Source organism: Haematobia irritans, chromosome 2 (assembly GCF_050003625.1).
Source record: "Haematobia irritans isolate KBUSLIRL chromosome 2, ASM5000362v1, whole genome shotgun sequence".
Taxonomy (NCBI): Eukaryota; Metazoa; Arthropoda; class Insecta; order Diptera; family Muscidae; genus Haematobia; species Haematobia irritans.
The window spans coordinates 29,251,431-29,269,286 of NC_134398.1; the positions used below are offsets into that span (position 1 = coordinate 29,251,431).

At 22.6% G+C, this 17,856-nt stretch overlaps 1 protein-coding gene across 3 annotated transcripts in view; it reads left to right on the plus strand.

The window, feature by feature from the left end:
• The window catches only part of tai (basic helix-loop-helix family member taiman), a 421,428-nt gene that overhangs the window by 97,502 nt on the left and 306,070 nt on the right, over positions 1-17,856 (plus strand). The window lies entirely within an intron of this gene.

Sequence of the window (17,856 nt, forward strand, 5' to 3'; positions counted from 1 at the left end):
CCATAATTATATATAGCCCCCATATAAAACGATCCCCAGATTTGGTTTGCTGAGCCTCTTGAAGGAGCGAAAATTATCCGAAATTGAAATTTGGTGCATTTCGCTAATGCATGGCCGATAACAACCATGCCAATATTGGTCCGTATCGATCTATATTATATATAGCCCCCAAATAAACCGATTCCCAATCACAGAAAAATCACGATTGCCACTCGAGCCAAAAATAATCTATCAAAATTTTATTGCCATAGAAAATTTTGTCTAAATTTTATATTTCTATAGAAAATTTTTTCAAAATTTTATTTCTTTAGGAAATATTGTTAAAAATATAATTTCTATATAAAATTTTGTCAAAAATTTATTTCTATATAAAATTTTGTCAAAATTTTATTTCTATAGAAAATTTTGTCCAAACTTTATTTCTCTGAAGAATTTTGCCAACATTTGTTTCATTGTTGTTGTTTTTTTGATTTCAGCTTAAAACCATGCATTGACTAAACTAAAAGTGTAGCTTAACCAACAGAGGAAAATAATGTTTGTCAAATTTATTTGAGCCCTATAGACTGCAAGATGGTTGGATGTTGTTTTTTTGATTTCAGCTTAAAACCATGCATTGACTAAACTATAAATGTAGCTTTTTTCTAAAGAAAATTTTGTCCAAATTTTATTTCTATAGAAAATGTTGTCAAAATTTTATTTCTTTAGAAAATTTTGTCAACATTTTATTTATATATATATTTCTATAGAAAATTAAGTCAAAATTTTATTTCTATAGAAAATTTTGGCAAAATTTTATTTCTATAAAAATTTTGTCAAAACTTTATTTCTTTAGTAAATTTTGTCAAAATTTTATTTCTGTAGAGATTTTTGTCGAAATTTTATTTCTATAGAAAATTTTTTAAAAATGTTATTAATATAGAACAGTTTGTCAACAATTTATTTCTATAGAAAATTTTGTCAAAATTTTATTTCTATGGAAAATTTTGTCAAAATTTTATTTCTAAAGGAAATTTTCTCAAAATTTTATTTCATATAGAAAATTTTCTCTAAACTTTATATTTATAGAAAATTTTTTCAAAATTTTATTTCTATGGAAAATTTTGTCAAAATTTTATTTCTATGGAAAATTTTATCAAAATTTGATTTCTATGGAAAATTGTGTCTAAATTTTATATTTCTATAGAAAAGTTTGTCAACATTTTATGTCTTTAGGAAATTTTGTCAAAATATAATTTCTATATAAAATTTTGTCAAAATTTATTTCTATATAAAATTTTGTCAAAATTTTATTTTTATAGAAAATTTTGTCCAAATTTTATTTCTATAGAAAATTTTGTCAAAATTTTATTTCTTTAGAAAATTTTGTCAAAATTTTATTTCTGTAGAAAATTTTGCCAAAATTTTATTTCTCTGAAGAATTTTATCAAAATTGTGTTTCTAAAGAAAATTTTGTCAAAATTTTATTTCTTTCGTAAATTTTGTCAAAATTTTATTTCTATTGACATTTTTGTCGACATTTTATTTCTATAGAGGATTAAGACAAATTTTAAATTTTTATTGAAAATTAAGCCAAAATTTTATTTCTATAAAAAATTTTGTCCAAATTTTATTTCTATGGAAAATTTTGTCAAGATTTTATTTCTAAAGGAAATTTTCTCAAAATTTTATTTCTAAATGAAATTTTCTCAAAATTTTATTTCATATAGAAAATTTTCTCAAAATTTTATTTTTATAGAAAATTTTTTTTCTATAGGATATTTAATAATTTTTTTCTCTAGAAAATTTTAATGAAATATTATTTCAGCTATTATATAAAAATCATGGAACCATAGTTTTTGCAAGAAATTGCTAAAAACGAAATTATTTCAAGCACTTTTGCCATTAAATAGTTTTTTTTTTTTGTTTTTTTTTTTTTTTTGAACTTCCAAAAAGTGAGCCATAATAGACGAATAGTACATCACAATTGTGTTTTGTTACTATGCTCGGTGTGTGCGCTTGCGCGCAATGCTAACCACAACCATATTAGACAATGCCATCTTAGCTCCATCTATGCCATACCAAATTAGCCACCTCCAGTCACTAAGTCAATCCGACAATCTGTCCGTCAAAGTCAGTTCGAATTTCTATGCAATAAAATGCCCAGTTGAATGTGTATTGTGCCGGTGATGGTGCTGTCGCCGCATTCAGTTTTATGTTCATCTAAAAGTGGGGGTATTTTTTCGCTTTAATTTTCTGTAATTTGAAGCATTTTTGGTCGGTATTTTAAACTTGTATCTTGTATCAAGTTGAACATGTTTTTGTGTTTTCTTTTTTGCTGTGTGCATGATTTCCAAGTAGATTCCTACAAAACCAAAAACAAAAAATCCAAATCTTGTTTTGAAGCAAAGTCAACGATTATTGTTGAGGCATTTTATTCAGAAATCATAGTAATTTGGTAGATGGTTAGTTTTGAGTTAGATATTGGTGGCTGGCTGCCAGCCATACAAATAAAACACCCCGCATGGAAAACATATCTATACAAAGATGTCAGAGAGTCTTCTGACATCCTCCAGACATTGCTAACTGAAAAATTATTTGGTTTCTTTTCGTTTGCCTTTGGGTTATGCTCTTGCCTGCTCTATTATGTAGATTTATTTGTTTCCTTTGGCAGATAATATTTATTTAAATTGTAATTTAAGTGATAGGTGAATTAACATAATACTCTTATTAAAATGAAATTCATCAAGCTGTCTAAATGTGGGGCAATTTCAGAGAAAAGAAAAAGAAAATAGTTTGAATGTGGGTAATTTTAATTTAAAATAATTTTAGAGTAGATCTAAATAAAATTCATTATATAAGATAAATTTGTCAAAAAATTTTAATTTCTAAAATAAATAAGATCAACAGTTTCTCTCCAGCGATTCTAAAAATTTTAAATTTGGAAATGAGAGTCTAATAAACCTGATTGGCCGTTGATATAATCAGAATTTTATGAGTGTATAAAAAATCGTTTTCCTCAATATATTAGTATTCTGGCGCCCGAGCAGGGACACCTTTGTTTGTCAAACCAATTTTATTTTATTAAAAATTTATAAAAAAAAAAATATAAAAAAACTAATAATAATATGGCTAAAACAAAATAAATGTAGTTACCGAAAATCATATGAAAATCAAAAATTCACTCTCATATTTCAAATTTAAAATTTTTGAGTAAATAGACCTATATGGTCACTGATATATCTCTCCTAATTTGACACCAAATAATTCAAATTTGGGAATGAAACTATAAATAATCTATTTGGCCGATGATATATAAGTATTCTGGCGCCCGAGCAGGGACACTTTTATTTTCCGAATTTCAGAAAAAAAACCTAACTGAGGAAACAAAAAAACAAAAATATAATAATTCCGTAAAACAAAAATAAATAAAACAAAATAAATTATAGATACAATTATAAACAAATTAAAGTTTAAATTAAAAAAAATCATTTTTTTTTTTAAAAAATCATTACAAAATTATTTTTTTTTTTATAAATTAAATAAAATTTGTACTATATTGGTATTCTTTTGTTTTTTTCAAATTCCAAACCAAATTAAATTAAATTAAAATATAATAATAATTAATAATTTGGTTAAAGCAAAATAAATTTGCTTATCTAATTAATATGAATTTCAATTGAATAAATATTTTAATTAATAAATATGATTACAACTTCATTTCCAGCAAACCTAATAATTCAAATTTGGAGTTGAGACTTTCTAGAATAAATATAATCAAAAATTTACTTCCAGAACGCCTAATAATTCAACTTTGGAAATGATATTATAAAAAAGATTTTTCTCCATTAATATCTTGGCATTCTGGCGACCGAGCAGGGCTTCTTTTGTTTTCCAAATTGCAAACAACAATTAAATAATAAAAATAATTTGTCTAGCACAACATAAATTTACTTGCCTGAAATTAAAATCAAATTACGAGCTATAGTTATAATTATAATAAAAATTAAATTTAAAAATGTATTAAATAAAAATAAATTTATAAAAATAGTTTTTATAAAAAAATTAATTTCTGTTTTTAATTTCGTTACTTTGGCTTTTTTGATCTACTTTTTAACTTCTGTTTTAATTTTTTTATATGTTTTCAATATAATAATTAAATTATTGGAAATAACATTATAAATAATCTATTTGGCGGTTGGTATCTTAGTATTCTCGCGCCCGAATACGGATTTTTGCTTTGTTTTCCAAATTACAAACCAACTAAAATGAAAACAGAAATAATAATTTAGCTAAAACAAAATAAATTTAATTTTCTAAAATTAAAAAAAATCGAATTATAGTATAATTAAAATTTTATTAAATAAAATTAATAAAAATATATTTTTTTTTTGTATACAAAAAATACTCTTTGTTTTAAATTTTCGTTTTTGTCCAAACTGTAATTAAATTTTGTAAATGAGAGTGTAAAAAACCGATTTAACCTTTGATGTGTTAAAATTCTGGCGCCCGAGCAGGGACACGTAGTTTATTCCAGGCCATATAAAATGAAACAAAAAAATAACCCAAACTGTAATTAATTTTTGTAAATGAGAGTGTAAAAAACCGATTTAACCTTTGATGTGTTAAAAATCTGGCGCCCGAGCAGGGACACGTAGTTTATTCCAAGCCATATAAAATGAAACAAAAAAATAACCCAAACTGTAATTACATTTTGTAAGTGGGAGTGTAAAAAAACGATTTAACCTTTGATGTGTTAAAATTCTGGCGCCCGAGCAGGGTTTATTCCAAGCCATATAAAATGAAACAAAAAAAAAAAAACAAAAAACTAACCCACCTAAAATTAAAAAAATGCATGTTGTAGTTATAATTATATTTAATAAAAATTAAAATTGTATTTAATCAAAATAAATTAATAAAAAATAGCTTTTTAATAAAAAACATTTCTGTTTTAATTTTTTTTTGTTCGTTTTCTATACATCTTCATATTCCAACATACTTTGCACTATTTGCCTCAATGCCTTCCACTAAATTGCTTCTCTTCTATCATGTTCATAAAAAATGCATATAAATTCATATTAAAATACAGAGATAATCATCATCATTATGAAGATTTATATATCTCATGCATGAATGCCAAAAAGAAAAACAAAAAAACACATAGCAAGTCAGTTTCATTTTTCAGTCAATTTATATGTAAGATGAGGTATGATGAGGCTGATGATGAGCAACTTAACTCAAATCCTATATGAGATGTTCACTCAGCTTTGAAATAAATTCAATGGCTTCTGTATATGCTGCATAAGATTTGTTAGCAACGAATTCATTAAATTTCTTATACATATTTTTTTTAAAAGATGCGTTTGAAATTATTAGCTTTTTTGATATTAGTAAGAGTTTTTCATTTTAGGGACCTATTTGTTTACTGTTAATAATAATTTTTATTAATTTAAAAAAAAAATAATTTAGAAAATTTTGTCAAAATTTTATTTCTATAGAAAATTTCGTCTAAATTTTATTGCTATAGAAAAATATAAAAAAACGTCTAAATTTTATTTCTATAGAAAATTTTGTCAGAATTTTATTTCTTTAAAAAATTTTGTCAGAATTTTATTTCTATAGAAAATTTTTGTCAAAATTTTATTTCTATAGAAAATTTTGTCAAAATTTTATTTCTATAGAAAATTTTGTGAAAATTTTATTTCTATAGAAAATTTTGTCAAAATTTTATTTCTATAGAAAATTTTGTCAAAATTTTATTTCTATAGAAAATTTTGTCAAAATTTTATTTGTATAGAAAATTTTGTCAAAATTTTATTTCTTTAGAAAATTTGTCAACATTTTATTTCTATAGAAAATTTTGTGAAAATTTTTATTTCTATAGAAAATTTTATCAAAACTTTATTTTTTTCGAAAATATAATTTCTATAGAAAATTTTGCCAAACTGTTTCTTCAATAGAAAATTTTATTCCTTTAGAACTTTTTTTTTTAATAGAAAATTTTGTCGAAATTTTATTTTATTTTTTTTTTTTGTATATTTTGTCAAAGTTTTATTTCTATAGAAAATCTTGTCAAAATATAATTCCTATAACAATTTTGTCAAAATTTCATTTCTATAGAAAATTTTGTCAAAATTTTATTTCTTTAGAAAATTTTGTCAAAATTTTATTCTTTCTATATTTCTATAGAAATAAAATTTTATCAAAATTTTGTCCAAATTTTATTTCTATAGAAAATCTTGTCAAAATTTGCCAAAATTTTATTTCTTTAGAAAATTTTGTCAAAGTTTTATTTCTATAGAAATTTTTGTCAAAATTTTATTTCTATAGAGAATTTTGTCAAAATTGTATTTCTATAGAAACTGTTGTCAAAATTTTATTCCTATGGCAAATTTTGATAAAATTTCATTTCTATAGACAAATTTGTCAAAATTTTATTTCTATAGAAAATTTTGTCAATATTTTATTTCTAAAGAAAATTTTGTCAACATTTTATTTCCCCGAAAAAAATTGTGAGATCTCATTTGATACAACTAGATATGGGTAGATCCGAAAAATGGTAAGATCTAATCATATCTAATTACTATGGAATTAAATCTGATCAGATCTCAAAATTGGCCTAGATCTAATGTCTAAGATGTAATTATATGTGTAGATCTGGTCATATATGGAATTATATACATTTATATTTAATTCTATCTCATCATATGTTGGTATATCTACTTCTATCTGTAGAAAATTTTGTCAAAATTTTATTTCTAACGAAAATTTTGTCAATATTTTTTTCTAAAGAAATTTTTGCCAAAATTTTATTTCTATAGAAAATTTTGCCAAAATTTTATTTCTTTAAAAAATTTTGCCAAAATTTTATTTCTATATAAAATTTTGTCAAAATTTTATTTCTTTAGAAAATTTTGTCAAAATTTTATTTCTAACGAAAATTTTGTCAATATTTTTTTTCTATATAAAATTTTGTCAAAATTTAATTTCTTTAGAAAATTTTGTCAAAATTTTATTTTTTTAGAGAATTTTGTCAAAATTTTATTTCTATAGAAATTTTTGTCAAAATTTTATTCTTTCTTTATTTCTATAGAAATAAAATTTTATTCTTCTTTATTTCTATAGAAATAAAACTTTATTCTTTTTTTATTTCGATAGAAATAGGATTTTATCAAAATTTTATTTCTATAGAAAATTTTGTCCAAATTTTATTTCTATAGAAAATCTTGTCAAAATTTTATTCCTACAACAATTTTGTCCAAATTTCATTTCTATCGAATGTTTTGTCAAAATTTTATTTCTTCAGAAAATTTTGTCAAAATTTTATTTCTTTAGAAAATTTTGTCAAAATTTTAGTTCTGTAGAAAATTTTGTCAAAATTTTATTTCTATAGAAAATTTTGCCAAACTTTTTTTTTCAATAGAAAATTTTGTCACAATTTTATTTCTATAGAAAATTTTGCAAACATTTTATTTCGACAGAAAATTTTGTCAAAATTTTATTTCTATAGAAAATTTTGTCAACATTTTATTTCTATAGAAAATTTTGTCAAAATTTTATTTCTTTAGAAAATTTTGTAAAAATTTAATATCTATACAAAATTTTATTGCTATAAAAAATTTTGTCAAAATTTTATTCCTATAACAATTTTGTCAAAATTTAATTTCTATAGAAAGTTTTGTCAAAATTTTGTTTCTATATAAAATTTTGTCAAAATTTTATTTCTATAGAAAATTTTGTCAAAATTTTATTTCTATTGAACATTTTGTCAAAATTTTATTTCTTTAGAGAATTTTTTCAAAATTGTATTTCTATAGAAAATTTTGTCAAAATTTTATTTCTATAGAAAATTTTGTCAAAATTTTATTTCTATAAAAAATTTTGTCAAAATTTTATTTCTATAAAAAATTTTGTCAAAATTTTATTTCTGTAGAAAATTTTGTCAAAATTTTATTTCTATAGAAAATTTTGTCAAAATTTTATTTCTATAGAAAACTTTGTCAAAATTTTATGTCTATAGAAACTGTTGTCAAAATTTTATTCCTATGGCAAATTTTGACAAAATTTCATTTCTATAGAAAAATCTTGTCAAAATTTTATTTCTATAGAAAGTTTTGTCAACATTTTACTTCTAGAGAAAATGTTGTTAAAATTTTATTTCCCCGATAAAATATTGAGAGATCTAATTTGATACAATTAGATACGAGTAGATCCGAACTATGGTAAGATCTAATCATATCTAATTACTATGGAATTAGATCTGATCAGATCACAAAATTTGCCTAGATCTAATGTCTAAGATGTAATTATATCTGTCCCTATATATTATTGGATCTGATGTTAGATCTGGTTATATATGGAATTATATACATTTATATTTAATTCTATCTCATCATATGTTGGTTTATCTGATTATATCTAAAGGGGACAATTTTGAGATCTAATCATATCTGACTAGATCCCTCAATTTTTGCACGGGTCTATATAAAATTTTGTCAAAATTTTATTTCTTTAGAAAATTTTGTCAGAATTTTATTTCTATAGAAAATTTTGTAAAAATTTAATTTCTATACAAAATTTTGCTAAAATATTATTGCTACAGAAAAATTTGTCAAAATTTTATTTCTTTCGAAAATTTTGTTAAAATTTTAGTTCTTTCGAAAATTTTGGCAAAATTTTATTTCTATAGAAAATTTTGTCATTTTTTTTTCAATAGAAAATTTTGTCAAAATTTAATTTCTATAGAAAATTTTGTCATCATTTCATTCCTATGGAAAAATTTGTCAAAATTTTATTTCCATAGAAAATTTTGTCAAATTTTTATTTCTTTAGAAAATTTTATAAAAATTTTATTGCTATAGAAAAATTTGTCAAAATTTTATTTCCATAGAAATTTTGTCAAAATTTTATTTCTATAGAAATTTTGTCAAAATTTTATTTCTAACGACAAATTTGTCAAAATTTTATTTCTATAGAAAATTTTGTCAAAATTTTATTTCTTTAGAAAATTTTGTAAAAATTTTATTGCTATAGAAAAATTTGTCAAAATTTTATTTTTATAGAGCATTTTGTCATCATTTTATTTCTATGGAAAATTTTGTCAAAATTTTATTTCTTTAGAAAATTAATTTTGTACATATTTAATTCTTATATCAAATTTTATTGCTATAGAAAAATTTGTCAAAATTTTTTTTCTTCCAAAAATTTTGTCAAAATTTTTTTTCTTCCAAAAATTTTGTCACAATTTTATTTCTATAGAAAATTTTGTCAAAATTTTATTTCTATAGGAAATTTTGTCAAAATTTTATTCCTATAAAAAAATTTTGTCAAAATTTTATTCATATAGAAAATTTTGTCAAAATTTTATTCATATAGAAAATTTTGTAAAAATTTTATTTCTATAGAAAATTTTGTCAAAATTTTATTTCTTTAGACAATTTTTGAAGTAGCTCTTGGTTGAAGACGAATATTTGGCAAAATCTACCTTAGCATCAAGAGTTCTACCAATCAACCAAACTGTAAAAAATCTACCATTTTTGGTCGACTTCTAACAATTGTGGCAGCCGTGATGACTCATCGAAAGAACTCAGCAATACGATAGTCGGTCTTTACTATTCCGTTAATAGAGAAAGATAAACCCCCACCTTAATAAATATTAAATTTAATTTGAAATTTCCCCACTATATAAAAAACATATATCGGTTTTATTAAATTCCTTAATTATTGTCCCTTGTGGCGTATGATTACTATTAAATTTAGGTAACTTTATTAAAATCTTAATAACTTCAATAAATAATTAGCAATTATTAAATTTTTAAATGGATTTATAAAGCAAAAGCTTCTAGCTAACAATAGGCAAAGTCAATTTTTAGCAATTTCTAAAGATTAATTGGCGTAATTAAACGAAACGTCATTAATAAGACATAGTAATTTTGCACAATGAACTTAAATTAATTTTGTTAGTTGGGATAATTTTTTTATAATTCATTTAAAAATTAATAAAATTAGGTTTATAGTTTCCATATTATTCCAATATATTTTCTATACAATTTTCATTTTTACTATGACCATATTTAGACGTTTTTTACAAAAATAACTTTGATTGGTTTCTATGTAATATATTTTTTATTTTCTCAGTAAGTGTAGTAAATGAAAAAAAGAACAAGTTTCCATTTAGAAAACAATCCCCCGAATCCAAGAAGTGCGTTGGACAAGAGAAACACTTGTGAATTTTCTCAGTACAAAGAAAAAAAAAACAAGACAAGTGAATTACTTTGATATTTACACAACTCTTGAAAATGTGTAAGCTCAAGAAAAAAATTATTTCTTGAGTTTTGTTTATGCGCCCACTTTTGGTTAGTTTTTGTTTTAGAACAAAAAAATATATGCTTTACAATGTCTGTAAGAAAAGAAATATGTGTATTGTAGGTCTTAATAAACAAGTACTTGGCGACAGTAGGCCTGGACAGTGGGTTGTCTAAAGAAGAATGAGTTTTTTTTTTATAATGTATGAAACTTATTTATAATATCGTATATGGTACTTATGCAGCAGATACGATACATTTAATAAGTTATAAGAAATTTGGTATTTTATTAAGTTGATTTGGAGCAAAAATTTTTCATATATCACTAGTAGTTTAAGAGTTATGATACATTAAACAAGTCAGTATTTAGGGTACTCTGTGGCGTATGATCGATATTAATTTTTAGACTTATTAATAATTTTATTTATTTTTGTGTTAATTAATTTGCCAAAATTATAAAAACACTATGAGGATTGGGTAGCAGGACCTTGTGTAATAAACTGTAAAGAAGTGCGGCAAAAATGAAATTAAAGGGTGTGGGAAATTTCACCTTTGGATATAGTAAATTATAGCTTTATGTATAGGGACCATGAAAAATAATAATATTTCTTTTTCTTTAACGCTTATTATGAATTAAAAAAAAAAATAAAAAATATGAATTATTATTTATATTTGTTTATATATTATTTTTATAATTTATTTTTGTGTAAGAAATATAGGAAAATTAAATTTAATTAAAATTGAATTATTCGTTTTAGGTTACCTCAATGTTTACGGATATGAAAATGTAAATTTTATATTGAAATAAAATAAAGTGGGATGTGTAGCAAATATTTCCATATCAAATTGTATAAGGTTATTTATCGAGATTTATAGATTGTCTGAATTTTAGAGAAAATTTACACAGGGTACCCATTGTGGCGTATGATTGATTTTAATTTTAAAATAGTCTTACTAAAATACCCATAACATGGTTAAATATTGTTAGATTTTTTTTAAAAAAATGGTAAATGAAAGAAAACAAATGCTGTTATTAATATGTCAAATTGTATTATAAACAAAGGCATGAATTTCAGCGATTTTTACCCATTTGTTTTATAAACTGCATCCGAAAAAAAGGTTATAACCTTTTGTTCCAGAAAAAAAATATATTTTTTTTATCATAAGATTTGGAGATTAATTTAATGTTATTTATTTAAAACCATTTTCCATATAATCACATTTATATTCATGTATTTTTGTAAAATAAATCCAATTAAATTTCTTCTCAGTGAAAGCAGATGGCATTCTTCAATACCTAGTATTGCCTATAGAACGTTAGTAGTATAGTAAATTTATTTAGATTTTTTTATTTATTTTAATTTAAATAACTCCTTGCAATCGGTAACTATTCTCCATATGTGGTTGATGACTTACATCTAATTTCATATTTTCTGTACAGTAGGCACGCTTGCCAATCGATCCAAAATTAATCACCAAAATTTGGAGAAAATTTTAGCAAAAACTACCAAACAAAAAAAAAAACTTATTTTGCAAAATTTTATTTCTATAGAAAATTTTCTCAAAATTTAATTTTTATAGAAAATTTTGTTGCTATAGAAAATTTTGTCAAAATTTTATTTCTATAAACAATTTTGTCAATGTTTTTTTATAGAAAATTTTGTCAACATTTTTATAGAATATTTTGTCAAAATTTTATTTTTATAGAAAATTTTGTTAAAATTTTATTTGTATAGAAAATGTTGTCAAAATTTTATTTCTATAGAAAATGTTGTCACAATTTTATTCCTATAAAAAATTTTGTTAAAATTTAATTTCTATAGAAAATTTTGTCAAAATTTTATTTCTATAGAAAATTATGTCAAAATTTTATTTCTGTAGAAAATGTTGTCAAAATTTTTATTTTTTAGAATTTTTATCAAAATTGTATTTCTATAGAAATTTTTGTCAAAATTTTATTTCTATAGAAAATTTTGTTAAAATTCAATTTCTATAGAAAATTTTGTCAAAATTTTATTTTTATAGAAAATTTTGTTAAAATTTTCTTTCTATAGAAACTTTTGTCAAAATTCTATTTCTATAGAAATTTGTATCAAAATTGTATTTCTATAGAAAATTTTGCGAAAATTTTATTCCTTAGAAAATTTTATTTCTATAAAATTTTTTTCAAAATTTTATTTTTATAGAAAATGTAAAAAATTTATTTCTATAGAAAATTTTGTCAAAATTGTATTTATATAGAAAATATTGTCAAATTTTTTTTTTCTATAGAAAACTTTGTCAAGAAATAAAAAAAGAAAAAAAAAAACTAGAAATAAAATCTACAGAAAATTTTGTCACAATTTTATTTCTACAGAAAATTTTGTCAATATTTGATTTCTATAGATTTTTTTTTATCACAATTGTATTTCTATAGAAAATTTTGTCAACATTTATTTCTTTAGGCAAATTTGCCAAATTTTTTTTCCCATAGAAAATTTTGTTAAAATTGTATTTCTATAGAAAATTTTGTCAAAATTTTGTTTCTATAGAAACTGTTGTTTTATTCCTATGGTAAATTTTGACAAAATTTCATTTCTATAGAAAAAATTGTCAAAATTTTATTTCTATAGAAAATTTTGTCAAACTTTTATTTCTATAGAAAATTTTGTCAAAATTTTAATTCTTCAGAAAATTTTGTAAAAATTTTATTTCTATAGAAATTTTTGTCAACATTTTATTTCTATAGAAACTGTTGTCAAAATTTTATTCCTATGGCAAATATGACAAAATTTCATTTCTATAGAAAAATTTGTCAAAATTTTATTTCTTTAGAAAATTTTGTAAAAATTTTATTCTTTCTTTATTTCTATAGAAATAAAACTTTATTCTTTTTTATACCCTCCACCATAGGATGGGGGTATATTAACTTTATCATTCCGTTTGTAACACATCGAAATATTGCTCTAAGACCCTATAAAGTATATATATTCTGGGTCGTGGTGAAATTCTGAGTCGATCTGAGCATATCCGTCCGTCTGTTGAAATCACGCTAACTTCCGAACGAAACAAGCTATCGAATTGAAACTTGGCACAAGTAGTTGTTATTGATGTAGGTCGGATGGTATTGCAAATGGGCCATATCGGTCCACTTTTACGTATAGCCCCCATATAAACGGACCCCCAAATTTGGCTTGCGATTGCTCTAAGAGAAGCAAATTTCATCCGATCCGGCTGAAATTTGGTACATGGTGTTAGTATATGGTCTCGAACAATCATGTAAAAATTGGTCCATATCGGTCCATAATTATATATAGCCCCCATATAAACCGATTCCCAGATTTGGTTTGCGGATCCTCTAAGAGAAGCAAATTTCATCCGATCCGGCTGAAATTTGGTACATGGTATTAGTATATACACTGAAAAAACAGTGAACCCACCAGGAAGAAAACATTTAGTTAATTTTAGAAATTTTTTAATATTATTAGAAAATTTTAACTAAACAGTATTACAAACGCTGACATCACGCCGATATCATAAAAATAAGTAAATATTTTTTGACAAATTCAAGAAAATTTATTAGACGTAATAATTTTTTTTCACTTGTTAAAGAAAATTTTGTAGTTTGAAAGAAAAAATTGGAGTTCAAAATTGCAAGAATGTCTTTAGTGACATACGAAGTTCATGATGGATGCATTTGTAGTAAAATTTCCAAATTTAAAGAAATAATGAACTATTTTGTGAGAAGTACGAATTTAGTAAAACTTTTTACTTCATTTGTGTATACATTTTCCCGTTTTTTAGTTCATTTAACTAACGTACGCAAAAAATTATTAGAGTAAACGAAACTTTCTCCATATATAATTATTCTATGAACTAAAACAAAGTTAAATTTGCTTTAGTGAAATAGAGAGTTCACTTTTTTTTGAGTGTAGTCTCTAAGAGTCATTCAAAAATTGGTCCATATCAGTCCATAAATATATATAGCCCCTATATAAACCGATCCCAAGATTTGAACTCCGGAGCCACTTGGACGAGCAAAATTCATTCGATCCGGTTCAAATTTGCAACGTGGTGTTAATATATGGCCGATCTTAACCATGCCAAAATTGGTCCATATCGGTCTATAGTTATATATAGCCGATCACGAATCACACAAAAATTGGTCCATATCGGTTCATAATCATGCTTGCCACTCGAGAAAAATAATCTAGCAAAATTTTATTTCTATAGAAAATTTTGTCAAAATTTTATTTCTATAGAAAATTTTGTCGAAATTTTATTCCTATAGAAAATTTTGTCAAGTTTTATTTCTGTATAAAATGTTGGCAAAATTTTATTTCTATAGAAAATGTTGTCAAAATTTTAATGCTATAGAGAATGTTGTCAAAATTTTAAATGTTTTGAAAATTTTGTAAAAATTTTATTTCTATAGAAAATTTTGTCAAACTTAATTATATACGTATTTAATCGGCCATCGGATGACAGTCTTCAGTAGATTTTTCTATGTTACGCAAACCATGGTGGAGGGTACATAAGCTTCGGCCTGGCCGAACTTACGGCCGTATATACTTGATTATTTCTATAGAAATATAATTTTATCAAAATTTTATTTGTATAGAAAATTTTGTCCAAATTTTATTTCTATAGAAAATCTTGTCAAAATTTTATTTCTACAACAATTTTGTCAAAATTTCATTTCTATCGAAAGTTTTGTCAAAATTTTATTACTTTAGAAAATTTTGTCAAAATTTTATTTCTGTAGAAAATTTTGTCAAAATTTTATTTCTATAGAAAATTTTGCCAAACTTTTTGTTCAATAGAAAATTTTGTCAAATTTTAATTCCTATAGAAAATTTTGTCAAAATTTTATTTCTATAAAAAATTTTGTCAAAATTTTATTTCTATAGACAATTTTATCAAAATTTTATTCCTGTAGAAAATGTTGTCGAAATTTTATTCTTATAGCAAATTTTGTAAAAATTTTTATTTCTATAGAAAATTTTGTCAAAATGTTATTTCTATAGAAAATTTTGTCAAAATTTTATTTCTAAAGAAAATTTTGTCCAAATTTTATTTCTATAAAAATTCTTGTCAAAATTTTATTCCTACAACAAGTTTGTCTAAATTTCATTTCTATCGATAGTTTTGTCAAAATTTTATTTCTTTAGAAAATTTTGTCAAAATTTTATTTCTGTAGAAAATTTTGTCAAAATTTTATGTCTATAGAAAATTTTGCCAAAATTTTATTTCTGTAGAAAATTTTGTCAAAATTTTATGTCTATAGAAAATTTTGCCAAAATTTTATTTCTATAGAAAATTTTGTCAAATTTTATTTTCTATAGAAAATTTTGTCAAAATTGTATTTCTATAGAAAATTTTGTCAACATGTTATTTCTATAGAAAACTTTGTCAAAAATTGTATATATAGAAGATTTTGTCAAATTTTTATTTCTATAGACATTTTTTGTCAAAATTTTATTTCTGTAGAAAATTTTGTCAAAATTTTATTTCCATAGAAAATTTTGTCAAAATTTTATTAATAGAGGATGCTGATGAGAAATGTGGTAATTCCGAAACGTGCGTCCATCCAACCATCTTGCAGTCTATAGGGCTTTGCCCAAATAAAATTGTATTTCTATAGAAAATTTTGTTGCTATAGAAAATTTTGTCAAAAATTGTGTATATATAGAAAATTTTGTCAAAATTTTATTTCTATAAACAATTTTTCGTCAATTTTTTTCTAATGTTCTCAACATTTTATTTCTATAGAAAATTATGTCAAAATTTTATTTCTATAGAAAATTTTGTCAAAATTTTATTTCTATAGAAAATTTGATCAAAATTTTATTTCTATAGAAAATTTGATCAAAATTTTATTTCTATAGAAAATTCTGTCAAATTTTTTTATAGAAAATTTTGTCAACATTTTATTTCTAAAGAAAGGTTTGTCAAAATTTTATTTCTATAGAAAATGTTGTCAAAATTGAATTTCTATAGAAATTTTAGTTCTATAGAAAATCTTGTCAAAATTTTATATCTGTAGAAAATGTTGTCAAAATTCTATTTCTATACAAAATTTTGTCAAAATTTTATTTCTATAGAAAATTTTGTCAAAATTGTATTTCTATATAAAATTTTGTCAACATTTTATTTTTATAGAAAATTTTGTCAATATTTTATTTCTATAGAAAATTTTCTCAAAATTCTATTTCTAATTTTGTCAAAATTGTATTTCTATAGACATTTTTTGTCAAAATTTTATTTCTATCGAAATTTTTGTCAAAATTTTATTTCTATAGAAAATTTGATCATAATTTTATTTCTATAGAAAATTCTGTCAATTTTTTTTTTCTATAGAAAATTTTGCCAAAATTTTATCTATAGAGAAAATTTTGTCAAAATTTTATTTCTATAGAAAATTTTGTCAAAAATTAATTTCTACAAAATTTATGTGAAAATTCTTTTGGTGATATTTTTTCTGTGTACCTTTATGGCAATCCTCGGAAGCTTACCAATTTTAGTTATTCATTCAACGAGGAAGTATTAATTTAAATTTAAGAGGGTAATTGGAGGATTTGAGAGCTACCTTGTCCAGCTACTATAATGGGGTTTTCTTCAGGGGTTTAAAAATTACGGCAATTTTATTTTATTGGTCCAATGTGGCGTATGATTGTTTTTAATTATAAAATAATTTTAATAAAATCCCTATAACTTCATAAAATACTACGGAATTTTAGTATTTTCAACGGTTAAGTAAAGGAAACATATTAGGGTTTCTCTGTATAACTTTAAATAGTAATGTGGGATAGTGACAAGAGGAAAAAAGAATATATTTTTTAAAGTTTTTGTTAAAAAATGAAAGGAATAATTCTCCTATTAGTTACACAAACATTTTACATGATAAATACTTGTAAAACTTTCTTATCACAAAAAAACAGCTCTCAGAATTGCTGACCAGTTGTTATTTCCTAAAATGTATTTATTATTTATTATATATTTTCAGGTTGGTAGTATTAATTTAAATTTAAAGAGAATAATTGAAGGATTTGAGAGTTATCTGGGCCAGCTAATATAATGGGATTTTCTTCAGAGGTTTAAAAGTTATGGCAATTTTATTTTATTGGTCCTATGTGGCGTATGATTGTTTTTGATTCTAAAATAATTTTAATAAAATCCCTATAACTTCACCAAATACTATGGGATTTTTATAATTTCAACGGATAATTAAGGGAAACATATCAGGGTTTGTCTGTATCACTTGAAATAGGAATGTGGGATAGTGACAAGAGGAAAAAAGAATATATTTTTTAAAGTTTTTGTTAGAAAATGAAAGGAATAATTCTCCTATTAGTTACACAAACATTTTACATGATAAATACTTGTAAAACTTTCTTATCACAAAAAAAAAACAGCTCTCAGAAATGCTGACCAGTTGTTATTTCCTAAAATTTATTTATTATTTATTATATATTTTCAGATTGGTAGTATTAATTTAAATTTAAAGAGAATAATCGAAGGATTTGAGAGTTATCTGGGCCAGCTAATATAATGGGATTTTCTTCAGGGGTTTAAAAGTTATGCCAATTTTATTTTA